General features: G+C 36.9%; 1 long non-coding RNA gene across 3 annotated transcripts in view; it reads right to left on the bottom strand.

Moving 5' to 3' along the window:
* Positions 569-17,926, bottom strand: part of LOC102162169 — a 58,713-nt gene continuing 41,355 nt past the window's right edge. For 2 of the 3 annotated variants that reach the window (XR_002346143.1, XR_002346145.1), the window contains exon 6: positions 569-3,319. This is a non-coding gene — a long non-coding RNA (uncharacterized LOC102162169). Of the gene's footprint in view, positions 3,320-4,887; positions 5,041-17,926 lie in introns of all 3 variants that reach the window. The other variant, XR_002346144.1, reaches the window with a different exon arrangement.

Below are 17,926 nucleotides of genomic sequence, written 5' to 3' on the forward strand. Positions count from 1 at the left end.
GCGGCCCTAAAAAAAAAAAAAAAAAAAAAAAAAAAAAAAAAAAAAAAGGAAGTTCCTGGTATAAAGTGTGAGCTCAATGAATATTTTTTTTTTAATGTTGAATGAATGAATGCACAGAAACTCCAATAATGAGACATGATTCCTGCTGTTTAGGATAAAGGGTTTAAGACTAGAGCTTCTAGGGAGTTCCCGTCGTGGCGCGGTGGTTAACGAATCCGACTAGGAACCATGAGGTTGAGGGTTGGTCCCTGCCCTTGCTCAGTGGGTTAACGATCCGGCATTGCCGTGAGCTGTGGTGTAGGTTGCAGACGTGGCTCGGATCCTGCGTTGCTGTGGCTCTGGCGTAGGCCGGTGGCTACAGCTCCGATTCGACCCCTAGCCTGGGAACCTCCATATGCTGTGGGAGCGGCCCAAAGAAATAGCAACAACAACAACAACAAAAAAAAAAAGACAAAAGACAAAAAAAAAAAAAAAAAAAAAGACTAGAGCTTCTAGGTAAATATTGTAGAAACTGAAAATACTTTGTTATAAAGTGAGGGTAAGCCAGAGTGAGAAATAATCACCCACTTATTTATTGACTCAATGAATGATTTAACTATTACTAAGCATCATTACATAAAGTCCTGAATTTTTTATAAACAATAAATAATGGTCCTTACCCTCAAGAAGCTCTTGGCTTGCATGGGATTCTCAAAGAATGGCCAGTGGATCTCCTATCAGTGTTTGTTAAAAGTGCAGATTCCTAGGTCCCACCCCAAGCTTACTGAATCAGAATCACTGAGGATGATCCTGGAAATCTGTATTTTCAACTTGCTAGCCAGGCACTTGCAAACACTATTTGAGAAGCTGATCTAGTGGAACTGGTATTATTTGACTGTTTCTCAGCAATTACCACTCGGGGTAACATTTACATTGTCACAGCCAAGCAACTCTTGGTGAACTAGTAGAATGTAATAATGTTAAAATAACATGACTGTTTTAGATTAGGTCTTTGGTATCCTATTGATTGGAGCCTACAAAATGGTTCTCTTTCAAACTAATCTCTACTGAGACTGTAATTTGAGATGAATTAAAAAGGTGTATTTTGCACAAGTAGACTCTTAGAAACAAGTCTAAACTGAATTTCCTCCATGTTTGTTCATTAAATTCCTAAACTTCTGTTTGAAACTTGCCCGAGGCCTCATCAATTTCAAGTATTACATTGTCTCCATTAACAAATGTCCTACGCAGCACTAATTCCAGAATTGACTGATACCTGCACACTTTCTTGAAAAGGCTAATTAGGTCCTCAGTGCCCAAGGTGTAGTCAGAATCAACTACTGTCTGTCTCAGAATGACACAGCTCTAATGTTCTGAATGCTTGGCTTTAATTATGTGTTTGTGTAATTAAGTGCAATTTTTATGACTACTGACATAGCACATCTTTAAACAACTTTGCTGACCCCCTGTCAATTGTAAGATTCATTTCCCAGGTGTTTTTCCCCACTGGAATATCTTCTTGGACCTGGTGACAGCAGGCAGAGCCTCTCACATCTTTAATTTTCTAACATATTGTTCAGTCCTGTTCTTGCATATTTCCACATTGTTCAATTCTGTGACTTCTACTGGCTCATGAATCATGTTTTTTATAGATCCTGACATCTTTAATAACAATTTCCCCCATTTTAACATTCATGCCAATCTTTCTCCAATTCCTCACCAAATACTTTTCAAATAATTTGTAAAAGTTTAATATTTTTTTCTTGTTCTATGCCTCAGAACTGTTACTTGCCATTTCTCTAAGTAGAGAATTAGTAAGAGTTTGATCAATACTAGTGTTGGTTATTATTTATATATTGGTATATTATAATCTTACTCTCTCGTGGAAAATGTATATTAAATTCAACTCTAGCCAGAAAAATGAACATGCTTTGGGACTTACAAACATTGGGTACTAAGCTAGCTGCAAATACTTCCTCAAAATTTTGAAAAAACAGATTAATAATGATTTGAGATAATTCCATTTAATGTCTTAATGTTAAACTGTTCATATTTGCTGTTAATGAAAACAATTTTTTTCAACTCAAAGTGATGGTACTTAATGTTCTGTTAATTATGCAAGGAGCTAATCAATTTGTCCCTTAAATGGATGTTCAACTGATTAAGAGAAGCTAATCATCAGTTATGAAATCCATATGGCTCAGATGAGTCAGTGATAAAATGCTTTTTTTCTAACTTGGGGGCAGTAATTCTGTCTCCTTAAACTGACTCCTGTTTCAGTTAAGTTATTTTCTTCTCTTAAATATATAAATGTTATATTCTTACTGTGGATTGGGCATTTAAGGCATAGGTTAGCCTATAGTTTAGGAATCAAACCAAGGACAGTGTTATGGTAGTTCAATCTCTTGTGTAACCCCTAAAGGACAATAACTAGGCAAGGGAAATGTAATTCAACATTAAGAATAGATTGCTATGAATGAAATAACACTATAAGTTTAACTTTCTTTGACGATGTAAAGAGGAGTTAAGTATGTTAATTGTCCAGACTCTAAAAAGATCATTTTAATGATAATATCCACTCAGTGAATATTTATTAAACATCTATCAAGTGTCAGGTACTGTGTTAGTAAGAATATATAAGGCACAGTTCCTGATCTTAAAAGGCCAACGAAGAAACAAAAAGCAACAATCATGGCGGATCTTAAAACTCCTCATTTTAAGGAAGAAAATTCTATTTATAATGATAGTTGTTAACCAGACTCCTTGCAGTGATCATTTTATGATATATGCAAATATTGAATCATTACATTATACACCTGAAACTATTATATGTCAGTTATGCCTCAGTTTAAAAAAAATTTAACCAATCGTCATGGTAGATAATTGGATACATTTTTACCTATGAGAGTCACTCAAAAATAAAGAAAACAAAATAAAAAAGAGAAGCAGATTCATACTACAATGAGCTATAGCTTATACATGAGAGATTAACAGGCAGATAAAAGCTACTCATGTCAGAAAACAGTTCAATGACTCCACATTCAATTGACTGGCAATCAGAATGCCTGGCCTCTAATTGCAGCTTGTAGCTGTCACTAACGTCCTGTTTGACTTTGAGAGTATTTAAATTCTCTCTGTATTTCAACTTTCTCATCTGCAAAAGAGCAGTGAACTTTCTACCGTGCAGTAGAGGTCAATTTCAGATCACTTGGAGGAAAACCAGCACATCCTCAAGGGCTTCTGCACTTGGAATCCAAATGAAAAGTGCATTAGTCGATCAGTCATTCGGTCAGTAAGTATCTATTGATTATCCACTGAGTGCTCTCCAAGATGCCAGTCCCTGTGAGAAGAGAGAAAATAAAATGATCATTTTCTTAATTAGTTGCTAGCCTTGTTAGGAAGAAAACAATATGCAACAATAATGAGGAAGGAAATAAATAAATGACTATTTATTAGGTGACTACTATATGCCAGACATTGTTATGCTCTTTCAGCATGCTGTATTATTTAAGAGTGAGCAAGTGTATATAATCAAACACTGACTGTGTAGCCTGTTAAGAGCTGTAGAGTGTTGGAGGAGAGAGATACCAGTTGTGCTACATTCAGGCGTGACTGCATTGCAGTTAGAGGATTTGACCTGAGCCAAGATGTTAGACTGTTTGGGAGGAGGTGAAGTTGGATAGAAAGCCCCACATTCTAGAGCAAAGGGATCAAAACCAAAGAGGCAAAGGTCAGAAATTTATTGTGGTGGATTTATGAGCATATGCTTTTGCTGAAACAGAGGTCTTATGGACGGATGATGGGAAACTAGAGGTGGACTTTAACAGAATTATGTAAATTTTGCAGGAATGTCAATTTAGGAGAAAGTGGGTAGAAAAAAAGAAATATTTGAAATAGGGATATAATGAAATCTCTAGAGTAGTGAACTGATGTGACAAGAGAGGATTAAGGGAGATTGATCTGGTAATGGCATATTGTCTAGATTTCAGGGTGCAGCAACTGGACCATCAGGAGACTGGCTTTTTCTGATCCCATATTTCTGATTTCTGAAACACCCAAATCACAGGTTTTGTTCTTTTAATTTGCAGAATAATGTATCACTGAGAGATTTTAGATTTGCTATTTGAATTACTGAACCTTCAGTGACAGATGGCGTGTAATATAGTGTTAATCCTACTTTGTCCAATTTGAGATTTGTCATGCAAAGATTTTTCTCAAACAGACAAGAGTTGTTTATTTGCTCAACTTATATTTCTTCACAGTCATCCTATCTACCTTTCAGTTCAGTGTTCAGCTAAAACAAAGTCATCAAAATAATGCCATTAATCCTTTTCTTCCTTCAACATCCGGGCATGGTGAGCGCTTAGCCAAGGTGAAATAGGGTCATGACTCCTGTGGGGTCCTCAAAGCTTTTCGTGGAATGAGAAGTTTGAGGTCAAAGAATCAAAATGAAAGCTGCTACAGCAACTGCCCTCTCTGCACAAAGACTTAGAGCTTGGAAGAACAAGAAGGGAGGAGCAGTGAACAGGAAGACGAAAAGTGGAGATAAGATGGTTGTTCTTTTTAAGTCTAGAAGAGGAGCCTGGGGCCAGTTCAAGACACAAGCTCAGTTCTGCAACTGCCTGGAGCATCTTGGGAAACCCCTAGGCACACCCCCAATGGAAGTATTCATCTTCTGTCCTTCCTTCTCTGTTTCCCTCCTCTCTATCTTCAGCTTACAACCTTCCTCCTCTGCCAGAAACAGTGCTTTTTAATCCAGACCCACTATTAAAGGGGAAAAAGAGAGTTCTTTTGGTTGTGCACAGGAGAGGCTGCCATTTGATTTTTATGGGAGTACGTTCTTATAAACCATGCTTCATGCCTATCTATCTATTTATCTATCTATTCATAGATCTAAATATGTATTACCTGATACCCTTTTATAAGCAGGGCCATGAGGAATCTTGATTTCCAGGCCTATCTGGAATCATCAAAAATGTTCCTTACTGCTATATTTTGTCCCTTATTTTTCTTTCCTCCCTGACTCTTCTCTCCTCAAGGTCTTCTCTTCTCCATTCATGGCTGAAAACACACAAAGCAAAAGACAATATGGGGGATTTCCCTTTTGGTTCAGCAGTTAAGGAAACTGACTAGTATCCAAAAGGATGCTGGTTCGATCCCTGGCCTTGCTCAGTGAGTTGGGGATCTGGCATTGCCATGAGCTGTGGTTGCAGACATGGCTTGGATTCTGCTTTGCTGTGGCGGTGGTATAGGTCAGCAGCTACAGCTCCAATTCAACTCCTAGCCTGGGACCCTCCATGTGCTGCAGGTGCAACCCTAAAAAGTAAACAACAACAACAACAAAAGACAATATGGGGACTTTCCTTAAGAAATATTGAATCTACTAGAGGAGACTCACTTTCTAGAAAAGAATGATTGTGTAGGGGGACATCCAAATACACACCCTGTTTCTTCATTTTTGTCAATAGCCAAAGGACATCCTTCTTTCAGACATTGGTAGATCTGAAATTGCATCACTTTAACCACAGCACTATTCACCATGGTTTCAAGAGTAATCATGCTGCAGACCTTTATGTTTCTCTCTTGCTTCTCACAGAACCCCAGTGGGGATTAAGTAACCTCTGCTAGAAGACCTATATTACACAGGCATGAGCTCTTGGCCACTGAACACAGAAATACTGAGATGTCCCTCTGTGTTGGAGCGTTAGAAGGGAAGGTCAGAGTTCCTGTCATGGCTCAGTGGTTGACAAATCCGACTAGGAACCATGAGGTTGCGGGTTGTATCTCTGGCCTCGCTCAATGGGTTAAGGATCCGGCTTTGCCATGAACTGTGGTGTAGGTCGCAGACACAACTCCAACCTGGAATTGCTGTGGCTGTGGTGTAGGCTGGCGGCTATAGCTCCAGTTGGACCCCTATCCTGGGAACCTCCATATGCTGCAGGTGTGGCCCTAAAAAAGACCAAAAAAAAAAAGTGAAGGTTACATAGTCTAGAGTCTGAATGGAACTTTCTGAACCCTTTTAATATTCAGTTTTCTTGATTTCTAAAACCATGCATATTCCCATCATTTCTAATTTTTTGTTCTCTTCCTTCCCTCCCCTCCCCTCTCTCTTTTATGTGCACGCATGCACGCGCGCACACACACACACACACACACACACACACACATACCTCTTTATTTTCTTTTACACCAAATAACTCCTATCTAGTTCCCTGTATTTTCCTCCATTTCAATTGCATGTAAAAACATCAGCAATGATTCTAAAGCCATAAAGTTTATGATTTGGAAATACTATATTCTAATTAGGTAACAGTGCATGGAGCATCCGTATACCCTTTCAGATCAGATTATGACTACTACATTTCCAGAGTGGCCTTATCCCACTTTGTGGTCAATTTTGTGATAGGAAATTGGTAAGTTTTTAATAAATGTTATTCACGTTTACTTACTCTGAACTGGTCTTCAGATTACTCATCAGTCCCTACTTTTTGAATCACAGGTGTTCCTGAAGTAATAATTCTTTACTGCCAATCAATAATAATTTTCCATTAGTTAATGAATGAGCTTCCTTGTAAGAACTTTGGCATATATCGGAGTATTAAAATAGAGGAATGGGATGGAGTAGAAAAACCAACATTTTTTTATGTTAGGCAAGTAACAGAAAATCAGAATTTTTACCGTAACCTCATTGTGGTGATTTAAAAACAGAATAGGACTCTGGTAAGGAAGGATTTAATGGCCTTAAAAACATACAGGCTCTATTTGTCCTGCATGTCTGACAAAGATATATTTTTCACACTTTTTCTTCTAATGCAGTAATATACTATCATACCTGTTATATTAAATGACATCATTCCATTTCAGCCTACTTAAAATTCATTTTTAAAATTAAAAATACTTTTTGACTCTTGTCTCAGAATGTTTCAGACACATTCTACTACATCAGACACATTTCACACCCACATTAATCAAAGCTCAGAGAAATTATTACTAAAGATGTGAGATTGACAACACTGTCTTTTTAGACATCTTGAGCAAATACTATACTGCACAGAAGATGGTCTTTACCCACAGCTCCATCTGGCCTCTTTCCATTTCTCCAATAAGCCCTATTAAAAGTTTTTACTTATAAGCCAAAGAAGCTACCACACAATAAGAAAAATCATTGATATTTTTATAACCAGGTCTATTTTTGAGTCTACTGAATAAAACAAAGAATAATCAATGGCAGATGTGGTTATAGAAACTCTGCCCAGTTCAGAAAGTCTGAAAGAATTGAAATAATCTTTCTCCTGAAAGCCATATTGCTTTCCATTAGAAGTGATATGGTCATTTACTTATACAAAGCTCATTCACATCAAGGCTCAGCAGTGTTTTTCTTGGAAGTGCATTCATTTTCTATTCAAAAAATATTTCTTGGCATCTGTTATGCACACAAATTCATCATATTGAGGACCCACCAAAGAAATCTTGAGAAAGAAGAACACAACTCAAGGTATTATACTCTCTAACTTCAGACTATACTACAAAGCTATAGTAATCAAAACAATATGGTACTGGCACAAAAGTAGATAAGAAGATCAATGGAACAGACTAGCGAGCCCAGAAATAAACCAACACATCTATAATCAATTAATCTAAAACAGTGGAGGCAAGAATAAGCAATGGAGGAAAGATGATCTCTTCAATAAGTGGTGCTGAGAAAACTGGATAGCTACATTTAAAGGAATAAAATCAGAACATTTTCTCACACCATATACAAAAATGAACTCAGAATGGGTTAAAGACCTAACTATAAGTTATGACACCATAAAACTCCTAGAGGAAAACACAGGCAGAACACTCTTTAACATAAATTATAGCAGTATTTTGGGGGGGGGACGGATCTGTCTCCTAAGGCAAAGAAAACAAAACCAAAAATAAACAAATGGGGTCTAATTAAACTTAAAAGCTTTTGCACAGCAAAGGAAACCATCAACAAAATGAAAAGACAACCTGATGGATGGGAGAAAATATTTTCAAAGGCTATGTGATAAGGGGTTAAAATCTAAAATATACAAACAGCTCATACAACTCAATATCAAAAAACAAAACAACTGAATTAAAAAATGAGCAGAAGACCTGTATTCACATTTTTCCAAAAAGGATATACAGATGGCCAGCAGGCACATGAAAAGATGTTCAACATTGCTATGATTGTTAGAATGGCTATCATCAAAAAGACCACAAATAAATGTTGGCAAGGATGTGACAAAAAGAGTACATTGTTGATGGGAATGTAATTTGGTGCAGCCACTATGGAAAGCAGTATGGAGTTTCCTCAAAACACTAAAAATAGAACTACCATATAATCCACTCCTGAGTATACATACAAAGAAAATAAAAACACTAATTCCAAAAGTTATATGTAAGCCAATATTCATAGTAGCATCATTTACAATAGCAAAGATATGGAGGCAACCCAAGTGTCCATCAACAGATGAATGGATAATGAAGATGTGGTATATATATATACATATATATATATATATATATATATATAAAACTCAGCCACAAAAAGGATGAAATTTGAAATTTTGCCATTTACAACATGGATGGACCTGGAGGGTATTATGCTTAGTGAAAGAAGTGTGACAGAGAAAGACAAATACTATATATCGCTTGTATGTGGAATCTTAAAAATAAAACAAATGAATATAACAAAACAGAAATAGGCTCACTGATATAGAGAACAAATAAGTAGTTACCAGTTACCAGTGGAACAAGGAGAGGAGCAGGATAGGGGTGAGGGATTAAAGCACAAATTACTATGTATAAAATAAACAAGCTGCAAGGATATATTGTGCAGCACAGGGAAAACAGCTAATATAACTTTGAGTATAATCTATAAAAATTTAGAATCACTATGTTGTGTACCTGAAACTAATATAATATTATAAATCAACTATGCCTCAATAAATTTTTTAAGGAAAAAGGAAAACTTTTTTTTTTTTTTAAGTACTGGGTATACAAGATTCCCCTTTTGGGGGGGCTTACATTCTAGAGTAGCATTATATAACAGAATTTTCTGCTGTGATGGAAATGTTCTATATCCTACTGTCCAATGAGGTGGCCACTAGCTACATGTGGCTATTGAGAGCTTGAAACGTGGCTAATGCAGCTTAGAAACTGTTTTTTTTTTACTTAATTTTAATTAATTTTAATTTTTATTTAAATAGCCACATGTGACTAGTGGCTCATATATTTAGTGTGGTTTAATGCATGCATGAATGTGGTGTACATGTCTGCGTGTGTGTGTGTGGTGAGGGAGTAGAATCATACTCCATAAATACTTAGCTGAATAAGAAACATCAAATTATACTAAATGCAAAGCAGACAACTAAAGTAAGGTGATGTGATAGAGCTTGAGCTGCTACTTTAGAATGGTGGTTAAGGAAAGAATCTGATAGAGTGACATTTAAGCTGCCATCTGAATGACAGGAAGGATCCATGCAAAGATCAGAGGATGAGCATCCCAAGGAGAGGAACAGCTAGTGACAAGCTGGTTAAGGTAGGAATAGAGTGAGATAATACACAGAAAATGCTTAGAGCACTGCCTGGCACATAGTAAATAATCAAAAAATGTCAATCATTTTCATATTTCCTCACTCTGTCTTTCTGGCCTTGGTCTGAAAAAATTGCCTGAGTGTGATGTGGTAAATATATGTCCCATGTTTCTAAACTGGTTAAGTTAGACCCTCACTGGAGGCTCCCCCAGTGTGAAAGGGTTCATCCCAGTTCCTTGTATCTCTTCCTTATCTCTGCTTTGGGGAGCTAACTGTTTTCTTCAAGAAGCCATTCAAAATCCCCATTTTCAACCAGAAATTCTACTTCTAGAATTTGCTAAATTTATCCTAAAAAAGACTAATAATTTATGTTCATATTTAGCAGCAATGTTATAATAATGAAGAAGTGAATTCAGAAAAAGTAGTAAGTAACAAAAAACTGAAACAAAACAAAACAAAACAAAAAGTAGTGAATAAAAACAGAGGTTTGTTTGCATAAATTGTGAAGCACCACACATACAATAGAATCTTAAGCAATGCTAAAAAAATAATGTTGTACAGAAATAATGAATGACAGGGAATGAAGTTCATAATACCTACATTTTAAAAAATTTTTAAAAGCAGGCTACAATGCAGCTTATGCCCTATGGAACTATTTGTTTACTGCATAAGTAAATATAAACATATAAGATGTCACAGAGGTTTTCATCAAAATGTAGTGCATTACTCACTCACTTCTCCCACTAACACTGAAATGGTCTACTGACTAGTCTAGAAAACTGGCCATTCTTGTATAAACTCAGCCTAGCCTTTCTCTTGCAAAGCAGATGGTGAGAAGAAAGGGGACAAGTCAGTTACAACTAGAAGGCAGAAGCAGCATTCTGCACCTTTCTAATTCTTCTCTGTTTACCTTTTGGATTAGAAGGGTTTTTTTCACTGGGGTTTCTCTTGTGTCAACACCACCAGTACCCACAGGAGTTATGGATAACAACAGAAGCAAAATTTATTATATTTCCTTGTAGAACTTTGCCCATGGTCACTGCTGTGATTCGAGGGTCATTGTCCTAGCTCTACCTTTCAAATGATTTTATGACTATTTAGGAATTTTGAAATTGTTCAAATAGTAAATGATCAAAATTAATTTCCTTGCCTTTTATCATTAATGGTAGTATTTTTAAAAACAAATTATAAACTCACTTTTTTATATTCTTAATTTTGAAATACATGAAATCCTTTTTAACCAGAATAATGGAGAGTACTTGTTTTAACTTCAGAAATGGAAGGGACTGCTATTAAAGTAATCAATATTTAAGGTCATTAAATCTTTTTACAATACATTCAGATGGTCATTCCACAGTCTCTGGAGGGAGATTTATGATTAACCATAAAAGTTCATAGTAAAAATGTCATCTTCACATATTTTAATGAAGATGCTATAATATTTGTTCCACTTTTTGAGATCACTTTCAGTCCCTGGCATTTTGAAGCAAAGAAGAGCCCTTTTAATGAACATTAATGTACATTTTCTCCAAGCTTCAGTGTTTCCATCACTTGAAACTGTAGGCATATATTAGCTGGTAATTCTTAAACTAAGATTAAACCAAGTGAAATTGCCTATTTTTAATCTACAAAAAAAAAGCAGTTTCATATGGTTCATCCAAATATGGTCATTAAAATTATATAAATGATTTTTAAAATAAAGCTTCCTAAAATATTTTTAAACAATTACTTTTACACAGGGGTTTTTTGTTTGTATGTTTTTAATCTGGGATTTACCAAAGGTTTTATAATCAATTATGTTCTAAGGGAAAAAGGAACAAGGAGATATTAAGTATAGATTATGAAACTTGCTCTACGAAGTAAACAGATTAAATGGGCAACCAAGGAAAGAGCCTCAGGGCTAAAATAATCTTTTTATCCATTCAACAAATACTTGTTGAACATATACTATGTGCTAGGCTGTCTTTACAAAAGTGCTGAGAACATACAAATGAACAATTCCTTCATGGAAATGTGGTCCAGTTTTTTCCTTAATTTTATGTAAGTATTCTCATGAGTATATTTCTTGTTCAGATTCTAGGGAACATTTAGCTCCTATTTATGCTTTTCTCAGAGTATAAAATATTTTATTGTTTTACATATGATGTTAAAAATATCATTTTCTTGCAATGAATTTATATTCTTTTTTTTTTCTTTTTTGGTTGCACCCACAGCATGAGGAAGTTCTCCCTGGCCAGGGATCAAACTCATGCCACAGCAGTTACTAGAATCACAACAGTAACAACACTGGATCCTCAACCTGCTGAGTCACCAGGGAACTCCTGAGTTTATATGTACTCAAGTACCATTGTCACATACTCACATACCATTGTCACCCCTGTTGTATTTTTTTTTAATTGTAGTATAATATGTATAACATAAAATTGACCTTTGTTTTTTTGTTTTTTTGTTTGTTTGTTTTTAGGGCCGCACCCACGGCATATGGAGGTTCCCAGGCTAGGGGTCTAATCAAAGCTATAGCTGCTGGCCTACGCCACAGCCACAGCAATGACAGATCCAAGCCAAGTCTGCGACCTACACCACAGCTCAACGGCAATGCCAGATCCTTAATCCACTGAGTGAGGCCAGGGATCCAACCCTCACCTCACGCTTCCTAGTCGGATTTGTTTCTGCTGTGCCATAACAGAAACTCCAAAATTGACTTTTTTAACCATTCTGGTGATATAGTTTTTGTCATTGAGTGTGTAAGGAAAGTGTTCAGTCTGTGTGCATTTAATACTATAGATCTATGTGCATTGGACACTGTGGATCTGTATAATGAAGTACCAGAAGTTCAAAAAGTAGGATACTAAATCAAGAAAACAGTGTACCATTTGGGAAACTGGCAATCAGAGCATGGCTGCAACTTGGCAGCAAGTTCTAGATCAGTACTTCCAAACATGTTTGATCTCATTACAATGTGGTGATGAAAAATCAACATGAGCTCATAAAATATAAGCATCTGGATTAGAGTAGATGGTAAAAAAAATGGGCTCTAAGAAAATGTGAGCCCTGGTAGACATAGTCAAAATTGTATCAATATCACAAATATGCATAATACAGGTTGAAGATCATGAGAAATAGACATACATTATTGTTTAGATTAAGTTGGTAAAATAATGACATCTGACTATGCATTAATTAACAAACTGACCACAAGTCAGTTATGCTTTAGGTAAAAGATACAACTTCCTTTGCTCTTAGAATTGCAAGCCATTTCTTGAAGACAGACTTTTGCATAATAAGAGTAACAGAAATGTGCTTAGTATTTTTCTCACATATATTTTTGAAAAGCATTTCTGAAGAAAATATTGCTAATACCAGGTTTTTGGGTTTGTTCTTGTTTTTGCTGAACCTATTAATATCTTAGGACAGCTTGGGTATGTTGTCCTATATGCCATCCACTATAAAGGATTAATAAAAAACAAGTTTTGGTCTTGTGTGGCACCTCACCTTATTTTTTAAAAAGGTTTTGTGAACATAGAGAATGTCTTCCAATTTATGTGGCTATCAGTAATCTCCCATTTATTTATCAGATTGGGATTGGGATATTAAATAGAAAGCTAAAATGGCCAGCTAATTAATTAAGGAGTTCCTCCTTTAGATTATAAACTCTGAGCGACAAGGAGAGACTCAGTTCCTTATTTAAAGCACCTTGCACAGTTCCTTGTGTATAGAAGACATTTAATAAACATCTGTGAAAAAGATGCAGTATGGCCTACTCAACATCCCTAAATCAAATTCTAACCCAGCCTCTTAATAGCTGAACTACCATGAGCAAATTTGTTTTTACCAGGATTTGTTAATCCTTCATTAATTATATGATGACGACAATTTGTTCCACAATTGTTATGAATAATTGAGATAATAAATATAATGTGTCCAGTACAAACCTGGCCACAAAATGGAGACTCAGTGAATGTTAGATCCTTCATACCAGAGTCCAGCCTAGAAAAAAATGATAAAGTGAAGCCCCCTTCCACTTTCTCTTTTAGTACCCAAAGACATTTTCACTTGTGGTGAGTTGATTTGGGCTAAGGTACAATTCCTGGATGTTCAAATTCCCTCTTTTGTCAGTATAGTTAATTTGTTGAAAAAGTTGGTGACCTTTAAGGTTTGTTTCAGCTCAGGGATTCTTTCAGCTCATCATTCCCCTCCTCTCCTCCCTACCAAATTTCAACTTAACCTGATAAACTAGGCATCAGGGAAAACCTACTGCATATTGCCCAAGGCTTTCAGAGGCAATTTTCCAGGCACAAGCAATTAGCTGTCCTAGGCAAAATTGCACAGTAGGCAAAGCTTGCCTCCTCCCTCTCCTGTGGTACCCACCCCCATACCTACAGGATTCCTCAACTGCCTTCAACCTGCCAGAGCACTCACACCCACCTACAGTTTTGACTTCAACCCCAGCCTCAAGCTCTAAACTTTGCCCCTCTGTAATCTTCTCTTCTCTCTTTGAGGTTCATCTCAGCTGGGTTATACAAGGTAATCTGATTTAAGCTTTTCTGACTGATACCTGCATTTTAAAGAAGACCGTGTTAGCATAAATAATTAAATATGTATGAGAAATATTTCTGAACCCTTGACCCATTAAGATGTCCTTTGGGAGTTCCCGTTGTGGCACAGTGGTTACGAATCTGACTAGGAACCATGAGGTTGCGGGTTCGATCCCTGCCCTTGCTCAGTGGGTTGAGGATCTAGCGTTGCTGTGAGCTGTGGTGTAGGATGCAGATGTGGCTCGGATCCCAAGTTGCTGTGGCTCTGGCGTAGGCCGGTGGCTACAGCTCTGATTAGACCCCTAGCCTGGGAACCTCCATATGCCACGGAAGTAGCCCTAGAAAAGGCAAAAGACAAAAAAAAAGATATCCTTTGCCCACTCTAGGCTACCAGATCTTGCTCTACCAGTAATATCTCTTCAAAAGAATATACGCCCTTTCTTATATCCTTGCTTAAGAAATATTACCAACCTAGACACCTATCGTCAATTAATCTTTGACAAAGGAGGCAAGAACATAAAATGGGGAAAAGACAGTCTTTTCAGCAAGTATTGCTGGGAATACTGGACAGCCGCATGCAAATCAATGAAACTAGAACACACCCTCATACCATGCACAAAAATAAAGTCAAAATGGCTTAAAGACTTAAATGTAAGACAAGACACCATCAAACTCCTGGAAGAGATCATAAGCAAAACATTCTCTCACATCAACCTTATGAATATTTTCTCAGGTCTGTCTCCCAAAGCAAAAGAAATAAAAGCAAAAATAAACCAATGGGACCTAATCAAACTGGCAAGCTTTTGCACAGCAAAGGAAACCAAAAAGAAACAAAAAGACAATTTAGAGAATGGGAGAAAATAGTTTCAAATGATGCAACTCACAAGGACTTCATCTCTAAAATATACAAGCAACTTATACAACTCCACAGCAACAAAGCCAACAACCCAATGGAAAAATGGGCAAAAGACCTGAATAGACATTTTTCTAAGGAAGATATACACATGGCCAACAAGCACATGAAACAATGCTCAACATCACCGATTATTAGAGAAATGCAAATCAAAACTACCACGAGATACCACCTCACACCAGTCAGAATGGCCATCATTAATAAGTCCACAAATAATGAATGCTGCAGGAGGTATGGAGAAAAGGGAACCCTCCTGCCCTGTTGGTGGGAATGGAAGCTGGTACAACCACTCTGGAGAACAGTATGGAGATACCTTAGAAAATGATACATAGAACTACCATATGACCCAGCAATCCCACTCTTGGGCATATATCTGGACAAAACTTTCCTTAAAAAAGACACATGCACCCGCATGTTCATTGCAGCACTATTCACACAATAGTCAAGACATGGAAACAAGCTAAATGTCCATTGACAGATGATTGGATTAGGACGATGTGGTATATATACACAATGGAATACTATTCTGCCATTAATAATAATAATAATAATAATGCCCTTTACAGCAACATGGATGGAACTAGAAACACTCATCCTGAGTGAAGTCAGTCAGAGAAAGACAAATACCATGTGATATCACTTATATCTGGAAGCTAATATGTGGTACAAATTAAACTTTCTACAGAAAAGAAAATCATGGACTTGGAGAATAGACTTGTGGTTGCCAAGGGGAAGGGGAGGGAGTGAGGCGGATTTGGAGCTTGGGGTTAATAGATGCAAACTATTGCCTTTGGAATGGATTAGCAATGAGATCCTGCTGTGTAGCACTGGGAACTATGTCTAGTCACTTATGATAGAGCATGATAATGGGAGAAAATAGATTGTGTGCATATATGTGTAATTGGGTCACCATGCTGTACAGTAGAAAAAAAATTTTATTGGGGAAATAGCAATAAAAAATAAATAAAAGCAGGTTTTGAACAGGAAAAAAAAAGAAAGAAAGATATATTACCTTTTTTTTTCTTTTTTGGGTACATCTGTAGCTTGTAGATGTTCCAGGGTTAGGGATTGAACCCAAGCCACAGCAGTGACAATGCTGAATCCTAACCACTAGGCTACCAACTAACTCCACAATGTCATTTCTTTTGTCTTATAATTCCTACTTATCTTGCATGAAACTCTTAAGTTATATTAAGTAATTCATGATGGAGTAACAATGACCAGGTGAACTTCTTTTTTTTTTTTTTCAAACATTTGGTATAGGACTACAAGTGTCTTAGTCTGATAAATTAAGAGTGCTACTTTAGATAAGGACTTTGGTAATATCCAAGGAAAGATTCACTGGAACAGAAGGAGTAAATGATAGAGAGAAGACTCCCTGGGGTGTAAACATTACACTCTACTGGCAGACTCCTTGAAATGAGACCACTGAGTCCAGTGACTCTTTGCTAGAGGACCTGACTCCATGCTGCTGATTCTGTTGCAGATGAAGTTTGTCAAAGACTTCTCCTAGAATGGGTCCTTATCTACTTTTCTCTTTTCACTACTTTGACTAACCTGTGTTATATGCTAATTGTGTGCAATAAACCAAGTGACTCATGAATTGAATCATGGATATGTTTCCTCTGTCTTCAATCCCATGATTCTTACCTAGACTTACTGCTGGGCCATGTGTCAAAACACCAGTCCTTATGATAAATTAACCAATGCCAACAGAGTTTTTAGAGGACATGCAAGTCTCAGTGACTTTATTTCCATATTACCCTTCAATCTGTAATGCCTCGCTATCCTTTCTCCGTCTACATCAAATCAGAGGTCTCAAACTGGTGGCCTAGGGATTCTACAGGGCCCTGAATATGTTTTGTTTGGCTATTCATTGAGCCTATAATAGGTAATGAAGCACATATTATTCTTACCCAGCAACACAAGCAGTTTAACACCTATTCTGTTCTATCTACTTCACATATTTATGTTAACTCTGCACAAATCACCTGAGTTTGTCAAGCCCTGCTCATCTTCAAGACCTCTCATCCAAAAGCTGTCTTTTCCATGAAGATTTGGGAATAAATCCTTTGCACAGTTACAGCTTGTTAGTTGCTAGTTGCATTAGATGAAAGCACATAGGCTTACACAGGGGCTCTGAATAGAATAGTTGACTGCAAATACCACTCAACAGAGTGTCATGGTGGAGATTTCAGACTGTGGCATCCAGGAAGCAAGAGATATTTTGAGGCTGACTGGGCTTTTCTGTGCCTTTAAATTATCCAGTGTAGGAACTCCTTTACCTCTAGGAATGCCTAGTACAGCCTTGTACCTTCCAGTGACTCTGGAGGTGGTGTTTACCCTTATATCCTATACATATCATGTCAATATTTATAGAAATTGCATTTGCATTATGCAACATCCTTTTCTTCCTTCTCACGCATAAACTGAACTATTGGGATCACTTGGACTACAGCCAGGACCCACTCCTTGTTTACCTTTCCCCTCATCTTAGCAAAATAAGCAAAAGTAGCACATCTTCCTCTCAATTACCTCCACTGCCACGACTCTCCCAAAAGGTTAAGCATAATAATAATGACAGTAATCATTTAAAAAAGTGGGGAGGGAGGGGCACAGAGGGGGGGGAATCTAGTGCCTTGGAGCTTTGCTATGGACCTACCATATAAAAGCCATTCTGCTGGTATTTTGGTAACTGAACCTCCTTGGACTGGAGATTGAAAGGACATATTATACTAAACCTTAATCTTTTGCAAACAGCATAATGGCAAAATTCCAGCATAATAATACTGGACATTTACATAATGCCCTTTTTCACAGGCATTCATAGTACTTTGCAAAATTTTTATGCTTTTTTTTTTCAATATTAGATAAGAAGAGAGGAGAAGATTTATTGATTCTAGATAGGGAAAGACAGATAGGTAAAGCCTGGGGCGGGGGAAGAAAGAAAATGT

The sequence above is a fragment of the Sus scrofa genome, chromosome 7 (genome assembly GCF_000003025.6).
Source record: "Sus scrofa isolate TJ Tabasco breed Duroc chromosome 7, Sscrofa11.1, whole genome shotgun sequence".
Classification (NCBI taxonomy): domain Eukaryota; kingdom Metazoa; phylum Chordata; class Mammalia; order Artiodactyla; family Suidae; genus Sus; species Sus scrofa.